The sequence below is a fragment of the Corapipo altera genome, unplaced genomic scaffold (genome assembly GCF_003945725.1).
Source record: "Corapipo altera isolate COAL_440 unplaced genomic scaffold, ASM394572v1 2c, whole genome shotgun sequence".
Taxonomy (NCBI): domain Eukaryota; kingdom Metazoa; phylum Chordata; class Aves; order Passeriformes; family Pipridae; genus Corapipo; species Corapipo altera.
Window position 1 is genome coordinate 3,425,163 of NW_020884923.1, and position 17,063 is coordinate 3,442,225.

The 17,063-nt window shown below is 37.1% G+C and overlaps 1 long non-coding RNA gene across 1 annotated transcript in view; it reads left to right on the top strand.

The window, feature by feature from the left end:
* The first annotated feature begins 264 nt into the window (after positions 1 to 264).
* LOC113953782 overlaps positions 265 to 17,063 on the top strand; it is a 122,879-nt gene continuing 106,080 nt past the window's right edge. The window contains exon 1 of the long non-coding RNA XR_003530018.1: positions 265 to 1,567. This is a non-coding gene — a long non-coding RNA (uncharacterized LOC113953782). The remainder of the gene's footprint in view (positions 1,568 to 17,063) is intronic.

Here is a 17,063-nt window from a genome sequence, read left to right on the forward strand (position 1 = left end):
GTTTGAATAAGTTTAAGATCTTTAAATATTTACTTAGTTTTTTGCTTTCCTATTAGAAAATGGTGAGACAGTTTGTTTCTAGTATTTGCCAGGATCTTTTCAGCTTGTGAGTTTACCTTTCCTTAAATTACGAAGCACAGTCTTTACAGAGAGGGACGAGCAAGACATCACTGCAAGGCTGAACCAGAACTCAGGTCAAAGAGCCAGTTGCTGTTGTTGAAGGTACAAGGCCATCACATGGTAGGATTTTCAAAGTCTCTCTGAGGACTTGCGCTCTTAGATCCATTAAATATTAGCAGCCCTTTTAAACATCTATCTTTCTGCAGTGTTTTAGAAAACCTAGTATCACCCAGCAGGAAAGTGAGGTATTTCTTTCCTGTGGGAAATGCAAGAACAGTCAGGGGCTATTGGAAGAAAGGAGGAAGAAGATGGCCAGCACCACCACAGATGAAATCCTGTCCCCTAGAAGAAGGTTGCTATTTTGGGAAAAGGAAATATGGTGTCCTGAGACTCCAGGAAGAGGAGGAGCTGCAAAGAAAGGGCAGAGATGATGGCAAGCTGGATTTGTAACTGAAAACGTAGGAAAGGGGAAGAAGGGAATGGCAAAACTCTCCAAAATGAATGGTGACCAAATGAAGCACATATAATTAAGCTGGATGCTTTCTGGGCTGAAGAAAACATTGGATGTTCCCTCTGATTGAGCAGTGTTAGTCATTACCGAGAAAGGTCTGAAGACCACTGGTCAACAAGACATTAATGCTAATTTTATTTTGTGCACTTAAAATACTTTAAATATGTATATAATTGCAAAGAGTCAAACAATGTGTAAGGCTGTTTGCCAGATATTTATGCTTCAAAAATACAGTCAAACTATTGAAACGTCAATATCCTTGACCCCACTAATTGGAAAATGCTTCAGCTATGATTTTTGAGTCTTTGATCATTATATTAATGTCAAATGTGTCTTCAGTAATCACACAACTACATGGTAGATGGGGGAAATCAGACATATAAGGTTCAATGATTCCTGTGAAGAAAAGAGAATATTTTTCCTGATGCAGATGTGATCAAAGATTAAAAAATACCACAGTGCATGCAAAATGCTTACGTTCTGTATTTATGGCAGAATTAGTCCTGGCAAATAGAAAATAATACCTTACTGGGAGCAGACCAACTACTGAGATCGGATTCATTGGTATGCTCTGGCTGCTCGGTGCTCCATCAGAGAGTACAGCTGGTTTATGTTGTCAGAGCAGTAGAAAACAGCCAGGATTTACAAGAGAAATGGGACCAACGTGCTTTATTTATGATTATTATTTTTTAAGGTGAAATAAAAAAAGGAAACATTGTCAAGCATCACAAAGCTGATACCTGCTCTGTGACATGGCAGACTGACTGCAGTTACTTAAACCCAAACTACCCTTGAGTGTAATTGCTGTAGCAAGCATCCACCCTCTGGCAATGCACAGAACTCTCAGTCACCATTTCTCTGCAAGCAACCAGAGAGAGGCAAGTGAAGTCTGATATACAGCCAGGAGAAGAGCAGTTTAATCCTGGATTTGATAAAGTAGTTTTGGGCCACAATCCCTGCTATTATCCTGCCTTCTCTGTGCTGCGTGAGGGAGTTCCCCTGTCATGGGGCAATTCACATATCAGTGCCAGTCCTTGAAATACCGATTTAATCACTACTGAAAACGTGGCTGGGAAAGGGTTAACTGCTTTGAAAGTACTTATCTCTGCGACATGTTGAGACAAAGGTGACACATTGGTCACAGCTTCAGTCTCCTGCACCCTACATGCATGCTTTAAAGGCAATTTGTGGTTATTTTTTTTTACAACTGATTATATAAATTAAAACCTGTGACAACATTATCATTTACGTTACTACCTTATGTTTTCTCTCAGAAATCACTATTGCCTCACCTGCAGTAGAGATGTTTGTGTGCTTGCTTCAACTCAAATTACTTCACTTGCAGACATACTATGTTTTGACTGATTAAAGCAACCTAACTCATTTTGATGAAAGCAAACTACGAATTGATTGCCTCAGAGAGTCAGCAGATGTGACTGAAAAGGGTCTTCTAACTGAGGTCAGTCAAGAAGTTTTGCATCTTTAACTAGCATACAGGCCTGAAGACACTGTCTATACACTGGCTCAGCAAGTCTTCTGGTCATCTGCCCTGTGCCAGCCGCCGGCCTCAGCTTGAGATTCAAAACCTTGCTCCAGCAGAAATTAAGGCAAATAATGTGGTTTCAATCATCAGGCAAAAATCTGCCCGTGATTATTTCTTTAATTTTTGTCCCTTTGACTTATCTCCACACAGGGAGGAGCCAACAAAGACAACATTGCCAAGTCATGCAGAAAAAATGCAGTGGTTGGTAACTGTATTAGGACCGGGAGAGTAGGAAAGACTGGAACTGCTGCAAAGCAAACTCCCGGAACAAGAACTTTAGATGACCCTGTTACTCAATTTGTCATCTCCTGTATCAAATACCTCAGTAATATAAGAGATTTCATGATTTATTTTTTTTCCCAGTAAGTTGGATCCTTTTGTTTAGTTCTTAGATTTATGAGAAGAAGTACATATTTGAGAGCCCTACTTTCTCTACACCCATTAAGTTCATAAACCCAGTTTTATAATGTACTCAATACCATCCTGTTTAGACGACCCCTACCATGGACAATTAGAAAGTGATCATACTGTTAATCAGACCCTGTAAAACTAGCAAATAGAGAAAATCTGGTTCTCTGTTGTAGCTGACATTAGGATAACAAAGATACTGATACAGGTTGATATTTTTATAGGCATGGAGACAAGACTATTAAATTTCTCATTTTATTTTTTGTTTTGTTCTCACTGATTAGTGAAAATGGAGGATGAGATATATGACCTAATGAGGGTTCAGATCAGATCAGTAATTGAAACAAATTCTAGACATGAAAGGACTGCCTAGTGTTTAGAAATCATTAAAGGCTGAAAATTACTCTCTGTAAGGGAGCTGGAATAAAACAGTGTTTTGGAAAATAAGCAAAAACTTCAGAAATTGCTTTCAGAAGTTCTGCTGTAACATTGATTGTGCAACTGCCAGTTTTGTAAACATTTAAATTCGAATTAATGTCTTGACTGCAGCAAACAGGCAGTAAAGGGCAACTGATCTTGCTTCCAGCTGTGCAATGATCAGTGACTTATTAATTGGACTTGCAAAATTAAAATTTGGTGCTTATTTTTTACTAAGCAGAATGGAGTTACTGCTGGTATTACTACATAATGTATGCAAATGAACAAACATTACCTTTTGCTGTATACAATTTGTGAGTGATTTTGTTGATATTTTGTGATTCATTCTTCTAATACCAGCGTATGCAAAATGTCATGCCTAAGAGGGGTCCATTTGTTTTGGGTTTTGCCTTCTGTTTTCTTTCGACTTTCTGTAGTTAAGCTGATGGAGAGCTTCACACCAAACCCTGGTGAAAATGAGTTGGTAGTGTGTTTACTCTTCATCATATTTCACAGAAACAGGAGAATTTTACTTGGAAGAGCAGCTTATCAGAACTCCTGCAAAGCAAAAGTCTTGTAGTTCTCAAGAGAGCCAAATAAACAGTGGGCATTAATCTGTTTCAGAAATAGAGAGCACTTGATACACTGCAGCAGCTAAAGTTGCTGAGATGTTTCTGCCTCTTTCCTGCTGCAGGTTTTTCCTTAGTTCCCTTAGTAGTTCACGTAGTAAAAGTACCCACCAACTTTTGGCAGGTTCTATCGAACTAGGAGACCTAGGAATTAATTTGTGTTGACCCAACAGAGGGCTGGTAACCTGGAATGGCAAAGCCGGCCATCTGGCTGGTGGTCACCTGGCTTCCACACTATCAGGTACAGCCTCCTGCCTGTCTGTGGAGCATGGGGTGCTGCAGCAAGCTGAACTCTTCTGTTTCTTTGTCTCCTGACAGATGTTACCCAGGGAAGGACTGTGACAGCAACTCTTAATACACATGCTATCTGCCTCTCTGTTGCTATGTAACAGTGAGACTGAGTCTCATTGTTCAACTTACATTTTTATTTCTCTGGAAATAACTTTCTTCTGGGGCCAGGAAAAATAAAATGTATTTCTTTAGTCTTCCCCCTTCTCATTCACTTATACTACCTTCTTTAAAGTGTTACAGTTTATCCAGGGCCTCTTTATAACTTGTTTCTTAATAGGAGAAGCAAATCTCTACATAATGCAGTCCCTATTTCCTTAACAATCAGAAATCTTCAAGCCTTCCTGACACCATCACCAGATCTCCACCATAATTACAGCGACTTTCAAAAGTACTAGTTCTCCTGCAGCATTACATCAGCGTATAATGATATAAGGAATATGAAAGAAGTCTTTTTGCACAGTAGTTTTATAACCTGTAGAAGATATAGGAACTAAACTACGACCTTCATTATTCAACTCCTAGTAATATTTTCTTTCTAGAACCCATATTCCAGAACAGTCCACAGAGGGAAGGGCAGATACAGACCCTAAGCCATTTGGCTGGGGAGTCAGTCAAATCAGTTTTCTTGAGTCACACTCATCATGACCTTATCATCCTGTTTCACTGAATAGCACTAATACCTCCCTAAAATATTTCCTAATTAATGTACAAACTTTATCTGCAAGCAAAAAATCATTCAAGTAGGTATCTGAGATAGATTCTTCCTTTCTGTGAAACTGCAAAGTAATAAAAACAAACTCTGCAGCACAGCCAACTACTGGTAACCATGTGTACCTTATGCTATAGGCACCTGGAAAGCCAGTGGTTGCCTAAAGCAACAGCTTCCTGGGAGGGCAAAATTATCATATGTGTGGATTCAAATACCCCAAATTCATCCTACTAAATTATATACGTCAGACATTAAGGTAGTTTATGATTATGAATTGAGTATCACACAATGAGTGGAAATACTTAATGACATTGGTCTCTGAAACTAGTGCAGATTGTTTTCCTTCTTTGGAGGTTATATTCTTGGCTTGTTTTTATTCGAGTGACATGATGATTGATAGATGGAGTGAATGTAGCCAAAATAGTTGCACAGTTACTTGATTACAATGAATTCTGTTCATCCACCTTCACATTAACTTTGGGTTTGTTTCTCACAAACTTTCAGCTTCTGAAGTTTCTAGAGAAAATATTTTCAGACAATGAATTTCAAAACACTTTTCCATACTTTTTTTGAAAGTTCTTGTGCGCTCTTCTCCCTGGGTAGCAAGACAGCATGGCACCTGCACACCTTGTTCAGGGCAACCCTGTCAGGGAGGAAGAGAAGGCCACAAGTAGAAAAGAGACTCAGGAGCCAGACTGGATAATCAACTGGGCATTGTAATACAATACCCACTTACAGTGGGAAAGAAATGTGATAGGTCTGTCTATTATGCAAAGCAAAGACAGAAGGGTGTAATTGTACAACAGTGACTTTACCATCTCTAAACCTGTGCATCTGGGTGAAGTTCAGGATGCTGTGATCAATTCATATTGCAAAGATCTAAAAGATAACCATATGAAAATAATTTTGATGTTGTCACATTGTGAGTAGAGGCAGGAGCTAAACCAAGCAGTTCCTTCAGGCATTAATGATACATTAAAGCTCACCTATTGTTTTACTTGCAGGGATTCTGTCTGTTATCTCTGCTTGCAAACATATTTCAATATTTTGAATATGGAAATAAGTCTAAAAAAATTCAGAATTCTAAAAAAATTCAAAATTACCAAATAAAAAAAATTGTGTTAGAGATACTTATTATATATTTTTCTTTATTCTCTGTTTTTCATGTGTGCTTTGACAAACAGAGCTGACACTTAGAAGCAACTATGGTCAATCCCATTTCCTTGAAAATCAATACCTGTCAGAGGAACATGAATTCAGGGTCAGGGATTTAATTTCTATAAACCCCAAAAGTGCTTCTATGTTTAATTTAAATGGATAAATGGTAGGATTTAAAGTTGTTATTTCTTTTAGTACCATCAAGTTCTGATTAGACATAAATTGTCTGTAAATCCTTGGTTAGATGTTTATACTTAAATTTAAATATGCTTCTATCTTCTCCTCATAGGTCTTTGTCACTTTCCTCTAAAGTGACCCTGCTGAAGTAGTTTTTACTTCATTCAGAGAGAATGATTGAAAGCATGTTATACTATTTATATATTTATTATACATATATAATATTTTAAGAGGAAGAAAGCCTAGCAATCCTTTCAAATGGTTCTTTCACTTGTTCTCACTTGTTCTTTCAGAAGTGGCTGGCCAGCCACTAAATATCTGAGTCCTTTTGAGACAGCCAAGGGATGTCCTGATCCATGAGTCCTTTAGGGAGAAATTCTTCTGCCAAAGGTGAAATTGATCATCCCCATTACAAAAGTTTGTCAGACCTGGAGCGAACTTCATATACAGCCCAGGTGGAAGTGGATTGAAAAAAAAAGAGGTTTTGACTGCACCAGAAAAGCACACCAGGCGAATGGTTGCAGTGAGGATAGGAAAAGAAAGTTCTTTGATTTCAAGTCACCCTTAAATCTCATGTGAGTTGCCTGCTGGCAAGCAGATGCACTTATCCTGAACTACCTGGGCCATCTGTATTAATCATGCAAGCACACCTTCTGATGTATTCTAGATGTACACTGGCAACAAGCAATTGGTAATTTTATGGTGGAAATAATCATTTTAGAATACCTTACAGCAAAGCTTTGCATCATTAAAAATAAAATCCCTGAAAAATTCATATTTGCTGTCTTCCTTTACTACATCTCTTTCACCTGATTGCATAAGTGTTGGTGCATGTCCAGGAGCCAGAAAACATTAAGATTTCAGACCACAGAATGTAAAAGAATGTATAGTCACATAGTCACAGTTGCGTATGAGGATGTAAACCCATTCTGATACTATCCAATATCTGTAATATTTAGATTAATTACTCTTTTTTAATATTTTTTTTTCTTTTAAATAAATTAACGTCAGTCACCTGGAAATCAAGTACACTGAATTATTTAGCTCAATGCTTTAAATCTTTTTTAGTCTGGATGCCTTTATTAATCACTGTTAGTCTTTATGAAATACTTGACAATCATAGCAAATAATGATGTATTGGGTAAGTAATGGAAGCTGAAGTAAAAAATATTGTTTTCTTTTGTAACAAGTGTACCAAGGGATAATTCATTGTTGACCTCATAACTAATGGGACATTGTTATTGTTTTACATCAAAATGATGCTGAAGTTGTTTTGTATAGTTGTACTCTTCATTACCATATCCATATCTATCTCATTTTCTGCCTTACAATCCAATTACTATGTAGTAGTTTTAATAACCAGTAAAATAGAATACCCTCCACTGCACCCTGTCAACACTACTCTTCAGCTCCTACTGAGGAAAAAGTGAAATGCGGAAATATTAGAGCATGGTTGTATTTTTGTTCTCCAAATAATTCAGTGAAACTAATCTTACTTTTTGGCTCCTGTTCTACAGCATGGTCGAGAAAAACTCTGCTGTGTTCTCATTTCTATTTGCAAGTCTCTCCTCTATCTACCTCCTCCCTCTGGTGACTGAAAATCCTGTCCATGGCATTTTACAAATATTCACAAAGAAGGACAGAACTGAAACACAATTTAAGGAGGGGGACAGGATACGTGGAATCACTTTTACTAGCTGCCATGATTTTGTACTCTTTTCCTCGGGTAGAGCATGAAAAATTTGTAGAAGTTGTTGTTTGTAAGGCAATATACGATTTTTTTTTTTTTTTTGAGGAAATTTCTTTAACTTTATAATTTCTGTCCTTGGATTGCGGTAACAGATGGTGAGGAAAAGAAATATTGCAGTTCTTAGCATGATGAGCGAAGGTTGATCTTGGCTCTGCTCAGCTTGCTTTATCTCAAAAACAACTGAGAGGTGGCATTAAGGGAAAGAAATCATGAATATGCACACTTTAAAACATTTTTATATCACAACCACTAGAGATCACCCAGGATGTGCAGTCAGAAATATTGCTAGTATACAAAACGCTCGCTTGTATACAGATACTGATACCAAAACACATAAAACAACATGGGCTGCAACACGCAATTTTCTCCTTACTTGAGCCTTTCTTCAAGGCCCAAGCTGCATCTAAACAGTGCCTTTGCTTTTTACAACAGGAAGGCAATCCTGGTAGAGCAAAGCGTCTTTCAATCATAGGGTCTGTAAAACCTCTTGAAGTTTCTGTGTATCACCGATACCCACTTCACTTCTACAAGTTGAGTGGCTTTACCTGCAGGAGCAGAGTGAGAAGGAAGAGCTACACAGTCCAGGAGCAGGGGTGGAGAGATGGACTCTGGGTAGATCTTAACATGGTCACTCCTCTCTTGCAACAAAGGAAGACCAGGAAAGGGAGTTAGCATAAAACAAAAAAAACGCAGGAAAGAAAACTGAAGAGGACTTTATGTCTCTCTTGCAAATTCTCTTACAGAATGAGAAACTATAAAAAAGCCAACTTCTTGTAGCAGGCACTGCTGCTTAGTCTATCCAGGTCCAAGTTCCTGAGCCCATCAAGAGCTGGGAAGGCATTCGAGTTGAACCTACTCTACTGTCCCAGCTATTGTGTATGCTCAGCAAGACCATTTGAATGGGCTGAAACACATCGGGAACACCACATATGCCCCAGATCTGCTTCTGGGTCATTTTCTGATGAGATAACGGTACTGCTTCTCATGGAGAAATTTCGGTGGTGCTAAGTCAGTGGGGCTAAGTCTGAGGGGGAATAAATCTGGACTGGTACAGTGTGATTCACCTTGGACAGGCGAAGCTTTTCCAGCCCATCTTCATTTCTATTTTTAGGCACAAGCTCAGAAACTATAATTTGTAAACTAGGTTAGTCAAAATATGCAAGAGAAAAGGAAGGACAAAATAAGTCAGTCTTTTATTTCAGACTCTGTGTTCTTTTTTCCCCATTTTATGCTCATTTATTATTAATATTTTACAACTGTTGTAATATGTTCTTAATGTTTTACTAAAAGGGATGGAGAAACCTGTCCTATTTTGGAGGTATGATATATATTCAGAGGAAACACAAGAAAAGTCCTTTTCTACTGATGTTCAACATGTTTTTTCTGCTGAGCTCCCTGCTGTATCTCACAAGGAGATTTTTCAAATTAATTCAGTCAGATTTCCCTAGAATCAAGAGAACAGCATAGTATTTATTTCATGCTAATCAATTCTCTGACTTGCATGAGGAGTTGGCTAATTTATTTGCAGAGAGTGGCATGTTAAAGCTGTTTTGATTACAGGCAATATGGATAAAAGATTAGGTTTGTGGCAAGAAAAATTTCTGTAAATATTTTGGTGAAACTATGTGATGAGGAAGGTATTTCTTATGCTGTTTAAAAAATTATAAACTGTTAGTCTTTCCTATAAATCTCTTGAGAACGTTTATATTCATGGACTTCTAAAAATACATTGTACAGTATCTGTATGTTTGAAGACACAGCGAGAAATTATTATCATCTAATATAAATTGCAATCAGTATAGAATGGTCTTTTATTAGCAGTATAACTATACTGTAGTCAAAGCTGCTGTTTCTTCCTCTTAACATGGGTTAATATTTATTAAAATCAAAGTGTGATATGCTCCTTTATGCTTGGGGATTCATGTCATGTTTAGCAATAGTTTCCTGGAATAAAATGAGCTTTTCTCAGGTGGGTAAAAGCATTGCTGCTGGGAATAATTATAATGCTGAATTTTGCATACAGAGGTAATTTACCAAGATTAGACAAACTAATTTAGTGTCCGTGCCTTCAGCCCTATGTCAAGGTAGACTCTTAGAGTCTCAGTCTCAGTTGAAGCTTGTTTACCCACACAGTCCACAATTGCCTGTAGTGGTACAGCTGTGGAGTGTGTTTTTTTGGTGTTGATGTAACTGTTTTTCTACTTGTGGAGTATTTTGAGCTCTATCTCTGTCAAGAGAATGTGGCCATGGTTGCTGGTGACAATTCCGCTGTGCACCAAGATGGTGCAAACCAAGGGGGATGCTCTGGGCCTCTGCCTCAAGCAGTACCTCTGCCTGGTGGCTCCAACGGGTTCCTCATGTAGCAGAAAAATGTGCAAGCATAGCTAACAGTTTCAGATGAAAATTTTTGCATCTACCTGAAAAATACCATCTCTTCTGCTCAAATGAGGAGTGTTTTTCCTGACTCAAGGGGGATTATGGTAAGGGTAAGCCTGTGTGACAAGCAACAGTGCAGCAGAGGTACAACCAGAGTTGCTAGATCTGAACTTGCAAAAATGGTGAGTCTTCCAAAATGTCTTGTTATCCTACTAGAAAGGGGAAAAATATCATATCACTTCTATTGTTTGTTGATATATTAATTTTCTCGACTTGCTGGCCTGTTTCCTTTTACATTTTTTTGGTCCCACTGTCATGTCTACCATCATTTTGAAAGGAAGGTGCTACGTTCATGGGGGGTTTTGTAACTTGAAACCAACTATCTGTACTGGAGTGTTTCCAACTCCTAGTGGAATGCAGAATAATAATGCATAGAACTAGCTTTATGATATACACCAAGAAACACAGATGCTCCATATTGATTTCTTAGGAAGCATTTAAAGACCTTACTGGGCTTTGCAAATTTTACCTTCAGCCTCAGATTGTAAGCTGAACTCAGCTTTTGAATAAATATGTTTGTATTCTTTCCAACTCAAACAACCTGCCCAAACTTTCATTGCTGATAGCAACTGTTGTACCTTTTAGCATGTGCTCCAGTCTTTCAGAAGACTGTGAAATTTGTGAAAATCTGCCATGTGAGATGAGGTATTAGGAAACAAACAAGTAACTCGATGGGAATGGAAATGAAAGTTTCCATTATATAGTTATAGCTCCTTCAACAACTGACAAGTAAAATATTGATAATAAATCATATGCATGAGCTTCACAGGTTTAGCCATTGGATTCAGTTTGACTACTGCCTATGGCATCTGGCTTGCTGTGAGGCAGCAAAATGACAGCACATTCCTTTGAGAGAAAAAAATTCTTCTGTTTAAGCTGAAGATGGATTCTGTTTCCATCTGCTTCAAACTTTTCAGACTGGATAGGCATTTTAAATGGCAGCACATGTTCTAGCTGACAAAAGATTATTTAAAATGGTAATATTTTAAATCATAAATTATGTCACATAACCAGGATTACATAAACTAACAGTTTATGTAAGTTTATTTGGTGGTCACAGCACCAAGCCTGACAGAGTTCAAGAATTGTTTGGATGACACTCTCAGGCACATGGTATCACTTTTGGGGATGGTCCTGTGCAGGGCTAAGGAGTGGACTCAATAATCCTTGTGTGACCCTTTCAACTCAACATATTCTGTGATTCTGTGAACATGAAATCACACAGATCTTTAAATCAGCCATCTCTTACAACACATACATGTACTTCTTCATTAGGTGTCTTGCTCTGTGAAACAAAGACAAATGTTCCATTTTATGGATTATAACATCACTAATACATAAACTCTCTTTCAAATGCCTTTTGTGAAATCTCCTTAAATTAAACTTTTCCTCCTTCAATTATGATTTTTCTAGCCCAGCTAAGTCAGATTTGGCTTTCTGATGTATGAAGTAAGCTATTATTCATATGCTAGATCTTTGCCTTAGACTTTAATTTTCTGAGCTTTCACAGATTCATTTTGTGGTGTTACTACATTGGTGTCAGAAACACATAGATATTAAATTGAGGCTTCACAAAATCTCTAGGAGTGCACTCTAGATAGATTTCAAATAATTCTGTTTTCCTCTTTATTAGTTTTTTATATCCCTCAATTTGGCTTCAATTCAAGGAAGCACTCAAGCAAGTGCTTAGCTTTGAAAATGTGCTTAAATCCATTTTTTTTTGTTTGTTTGTTTATTTTTGAGGGTTTTTTTGTGTGGAAATATAGGCTCATACTAAGGGCTCTGCAAAGCAAGAAATGTTATTATTTTCCCACAGGATGTCCCCCATATTTTAGCCATGTGTTTGCCTATTACTTTAAGTTGAGGTTTCTGTCCCTCTCCTGGGACCCAATCACCTCTAGGCCTCTAGGCCCCTCCCCAGTCCCCATTCATCTACCCCCCTGTTCTGCCCCATTTCGCCCCTTGTCACGCCCCTTCAGGAATTGAGTCTGGGGGAATTTGGGACCCCTCTTTCATCATCTTCCTCTTCATCACAGACAGTCCTTGGAATCCTTCCAAAGTTCTGGGCCTGAAGGCCGTTGTCCATGTTTACATTCCTTGGGACAGGCGTTAAGGTGCTTTCTGCAAATCAACGCTGAAAAGAAGACTAAATAGCTAATGGACTTAACGGAGTTTTGATATGGGAAGGAGGTAACAGTGTTGGGAAAATGTGTAAACTACTGTGCTAAAGGGTGAGGGATATAATACAGCTGCTTTAAAATCTACATTCACTACATAACTACTTCTAAAGTCTATAAAAATTAAAAAATCAAAAACTCTAAGGCAACAATAGCTATGTTATTTTAACCTGGGATGAAGCTGCTTGAGCTAAGCATTTAAATAAACAAAATAATGTCTTTTGCAGCATAACTACTTTCAGAAACAGTGCTAACATTTCTCTATTTCTATCAGATAATCAATAAAAATGCTTTTTCCCCTCACCAACCCTTTTTTTTGTTTTTAATGACCGTTTCTGGGCAGAAAGGGGTAGCTTAAAACAATCACTGCTAAAGGAGAGAATTTACAAATCCAATGTGTTTCCTCTTTCAGAGGAAGACCCATCCAAATGAAAGACTAGGCTTGTCAACGCAAAGTATCTGGTCTCTGAAGTTGTGGGTGCTTTTAAGGAGGTGCAGGTATGAATGTCTTGGATTATTTTGATACTACTGTAAACTAATAGAATAAATGTATTTGGCAAATCCTTTTGATATATGAAAACAGGTCTCCTAGTTACTCAAACCAATGAGTTTTCCTTATGTAATTCTCTAAGCACATAGGCTTCTGCTGCCATGAACTTCCCTACCGGTGGGGAAAAGAGTTTTTAGGATATTTAGAGTCTTGTACACCCCAAATTCTTCCTATTGACAACTAGACCTCCTTTAAGTCTATTTGTCATAATACACAGAATGAAAATTGTGAGTCTGGAGGAGACTCCATCACGGCCAAGGAAGTCATCAAGTATCAGTCCTTTCTATTAATTCAAGGACAGTGTCTGACCATCAGAATTAGTTTTTACTCACCAGGGTTTCATCAGTTCTGCACTTCTGTGTCAGACATTCATTTGCAGAGAACAGTTATGAGCATGTTTCATTTACCAATCATGGCTACCGAGACCACAAAGAAGCTGTGTTAGGTGTGGACTTGGAACCCATCTCCTAACTGCACAGTGACCAACATCCTTAGGGATCTGTACCTTTCCTTAATTTGAAAAGCCTATTGGAACAAGGGAAAAAAGGCACATACACCTGCAGTGCCAAGTGCCCTTCCTGACAAGTTTGCTTTAAATTGTCAGCAGTGTGCTGTGCCCTGGCAGCCAGGAAAGCCAACCGTGTCCTGGGGCATCAGGCAAAGCATTGCCAAACGGTCAAGGGAGGGGTTTGTCCTGCTCTACTCTGTACTGATGTGGCTCTGGGGGATGGTCCTGTGCATGGCTAAGGGTTGGATTCATTGATCCTTCCAACTCAGCCTATTCTGTGATTCTGTAATATCAGAACTTTTATTTGTTTCAGTTTTTAAGATAGCATAAACCACAACATTTTCCATGGTACCATTTTCTGTGTGACTTTTTTTCAGACAAATTCAAACTCCAACACATGAAAGTCAAACCCATGATTAATCATGGAGAAATTATAAACAAATTATAAACAGATTTCGTATATGTGTAATATTACACATATTTAATAAGACAGAGTTTCCCAGTGAAAGTCTATCAAGGTCTTTCAGGTCCACTTTTAGAAATAAACTGTTCTGGTCTGAAACCCTTGTATTTTCTATTGTAATGGTCACCTATTGGAATAGATAACTTATAATAAAATCATCTGAGTTCCAGCAGGATGGAATATAGCTTTCTTTGCAGTTATAATGTTTATTGTAAAATATTAATATCAATATTAGTTATTTTTCTACTAATTTTAAGGCTCTAAGGCATATTGCAATTTTATTCATAATAACCTCAGTTACTATTATTTTATGGTCTGAAATAGACTTATCTGAGAATACCTGGGTGACTTAATGTAGAAGTCAAAGTATGGTCAATATGCTCTGTGCAAGCTTGTTGCTTGGATTGAAAACCAGACTTAGAAATTAATTCATTACATATTTTAGGGGAAAGTGACAATTTACAATGTTTAAGATGAATAATGGAACCTTACCAATGGCATGATTTCTTCAGCATTTCTTGTAGTCCCTTCTAGCCAGAAGTCAGTGAGTGCTACAAGCAAATCTGAATGCAGCAGCTGACCTACTGAAAATTCAAAAGGATTACAGAGTTTAAGGATTACTATAAAGTTCCTATTAATATTTAACCTACCAACCTGTCTGACTGATAGATACTACTGACACTTTTAGAAATTCATTTATTTGAAGAAACACCATCTCATTATGTGAGCTTATCTAACAGACATGTCCTCTTTCAAGCTGGAATTTTAAGCTAAGTAGAAATGCTTTGCTGGTTGGAAGACAGCATGTTGTTTACTGGATTTCTCAGCATGAAATTACAAACAAAAGGCATGTCATATTCTTGCATATAGTTACAACAGATTGATTGTGGTTTTGTTTGACTAAACAATGGCTTCACTGAATTTGTGGACAGTTATGCTTGCTTTAGAACCTGGCCCATGAAACATTTGGAATTTGTTATCCAACAGCAAGCTGTGTCTTTGCAAACATGCCTCTGAACAGGCTCACTCTCCAGCTTTTATGTGGCAAGCTGAATGATTCTATGAGTCTGAATAATTTCTTTTCCAGTTAGAGACATTTGATGTATATCCTATATATGAGAAGTTCCTAGAGGGAAAAAAGCCAACATGGATGAAACAAGAAAAAAATTCTGTACAGCTGATCTAGTTTCCATCTGTGATTACTGAACCTGTGGTTTTGTGAATCACAGAAGTAGGCATATCTCTTAACCTTCATAAAACTTTTGAGGTCTTCCCCAACGCCCTCAAGAGTGAACTTGGAAGGTATGGCCAAAGTGGAAAGATGATTGGGTATCTGATATGTCTGATGAACTGCACGAGGGACGTAGGAAGTTTTATTATTTATTTAATAGTTTTATTATTTATTTAAGCATTTGTTCCTTTTTTCTTTTTCTTTTTTTCCTCTCATTTTTTATCATACTTGCTAAAGAAAAGCTAGACTTTCCACTTGAAATGTAGGAAGTCTTTAAAAAGAAGAAAAGGAATACTTTCTCACTGTCTTGTGTCTAAAATATGGTTTATTTAAAACACATTCAGTTAAAAGGTCTGCTATTTTTAAAGATAAGTGTTCTCACTGTGAGTTGCAATAAAAGGTTTAGATCTAATTCAGACCCGACCTGGAACACTCTTTTGTCAGCTAAAGGCCTAAATTTGATTCTATGTTTCCACCTCAGCTGTAACAGTTCAATGGCTACATTATCCCTGAAGAAGGCAGATTTTGGGGCATTTATTAACAGACAACCCAAGAAGAAATGGAAGAAATTATAGAAAACAATCAAATTTAATGAAACTATGATGCTTTAGTTTGCAGTCACACTATGGTATAGTAGTCAAGTGGACAAAGCTCAAACATTTAAAATGTAATAAGGCTATATTATATCACTCATGTACGCTATTTCAAAATAATTGTATAATATACTTCCACTTGTGACAAGCATCTGGGACCATAAGTATTAACTGAATATATGGTTCCAATATAAAAAATTTGTTTTCTTTGAGAAAAATTCAGAGAGGATGTGGAATGCTGTTTAAAAGAAAAGTTAGACTAGAATTTAGCTTTTCAGAAGTGAAATCTGTTTCTGTTTGATAAGCAGACCCATAGCTTTTCTGCAAATACATATAAGTTTAAGGTATCAAAGATCTGGGATCTCTGTTGCTCTATTCATAATAATTTGTGTTTTTCTTTATACACAGTTGAATTCTTAAGTTGAACGTCTGTTTTGTATTGGTACCTTTATGTTAGTAATTTGCTGTTCTATTTTGGAAAGGAAAGGTGTTTTACCAATACATATATGGTTTTACAGGGACCATGTTAGACTCTTCACTAATAAAATTTATCCAAAGAATAAAAGAAACCTAAAAACACATTTAGAACATATTGAAACAATTTTGATGATAAAGTTTTTAAGAGTGTCTCTTTTATATTGCTTAAAAAATAAAAATGCATAAATGGTTCTACTAGTATGGACCTGTTTCGAGCATATGCATGTCTCATGGAGAGAGTTTATGCAGAACAGGCAAGGGAGAAAACAGTCTTTTTGACATTAAATGAACTGTTATTTTTATAAATATATACTTGAAAAGTAAAACACTCATTTATGTAGCTAGAGGGTACTTTAAATTCATGTTCTAGTCAGCTAAAAGGAAAAAAGAATTAGTCCCATAATATTACAATGCTCTGTCAAGAACATGAAGGACAGTATGAAACTTAAAGTAATTAAAATTTTACATGAAAAAATTACTTTTCAGTCAAAGCAATATTTGGAATCAATTTAAGGGACTAATAGGAATATCTCTCAATAACAGAACAAATGATGTTTCTGATGGGGCATATCTGATGCTTAAAAGGTTAGACTTTTCACTCCATGCAGCTTGGAGGTCAAAAATTCTTAACTCTTGCTCTGTCAGCAAAATTTTCAAGTCTATTTTTGTCTGCAGCCATATAAGAGGCTCATTCTTTGCAGATGTTGATTTTTTTTTTCTATAAGAAAAATATATGAGGGTTCAGAAAGCTTGGGAATATGCCAGCTGAGGAGGGACGAACTCACATATTTTAACTCCTCATCTCAGCAATACAAAGCAAATAAGGTGATTATTCAGTTGCTTTAAACAGACTTTGATTTAAGCCAGTGAAACAAGTGAAATAAAACCAGGCAAAAATATCCGAAGAACTACTGG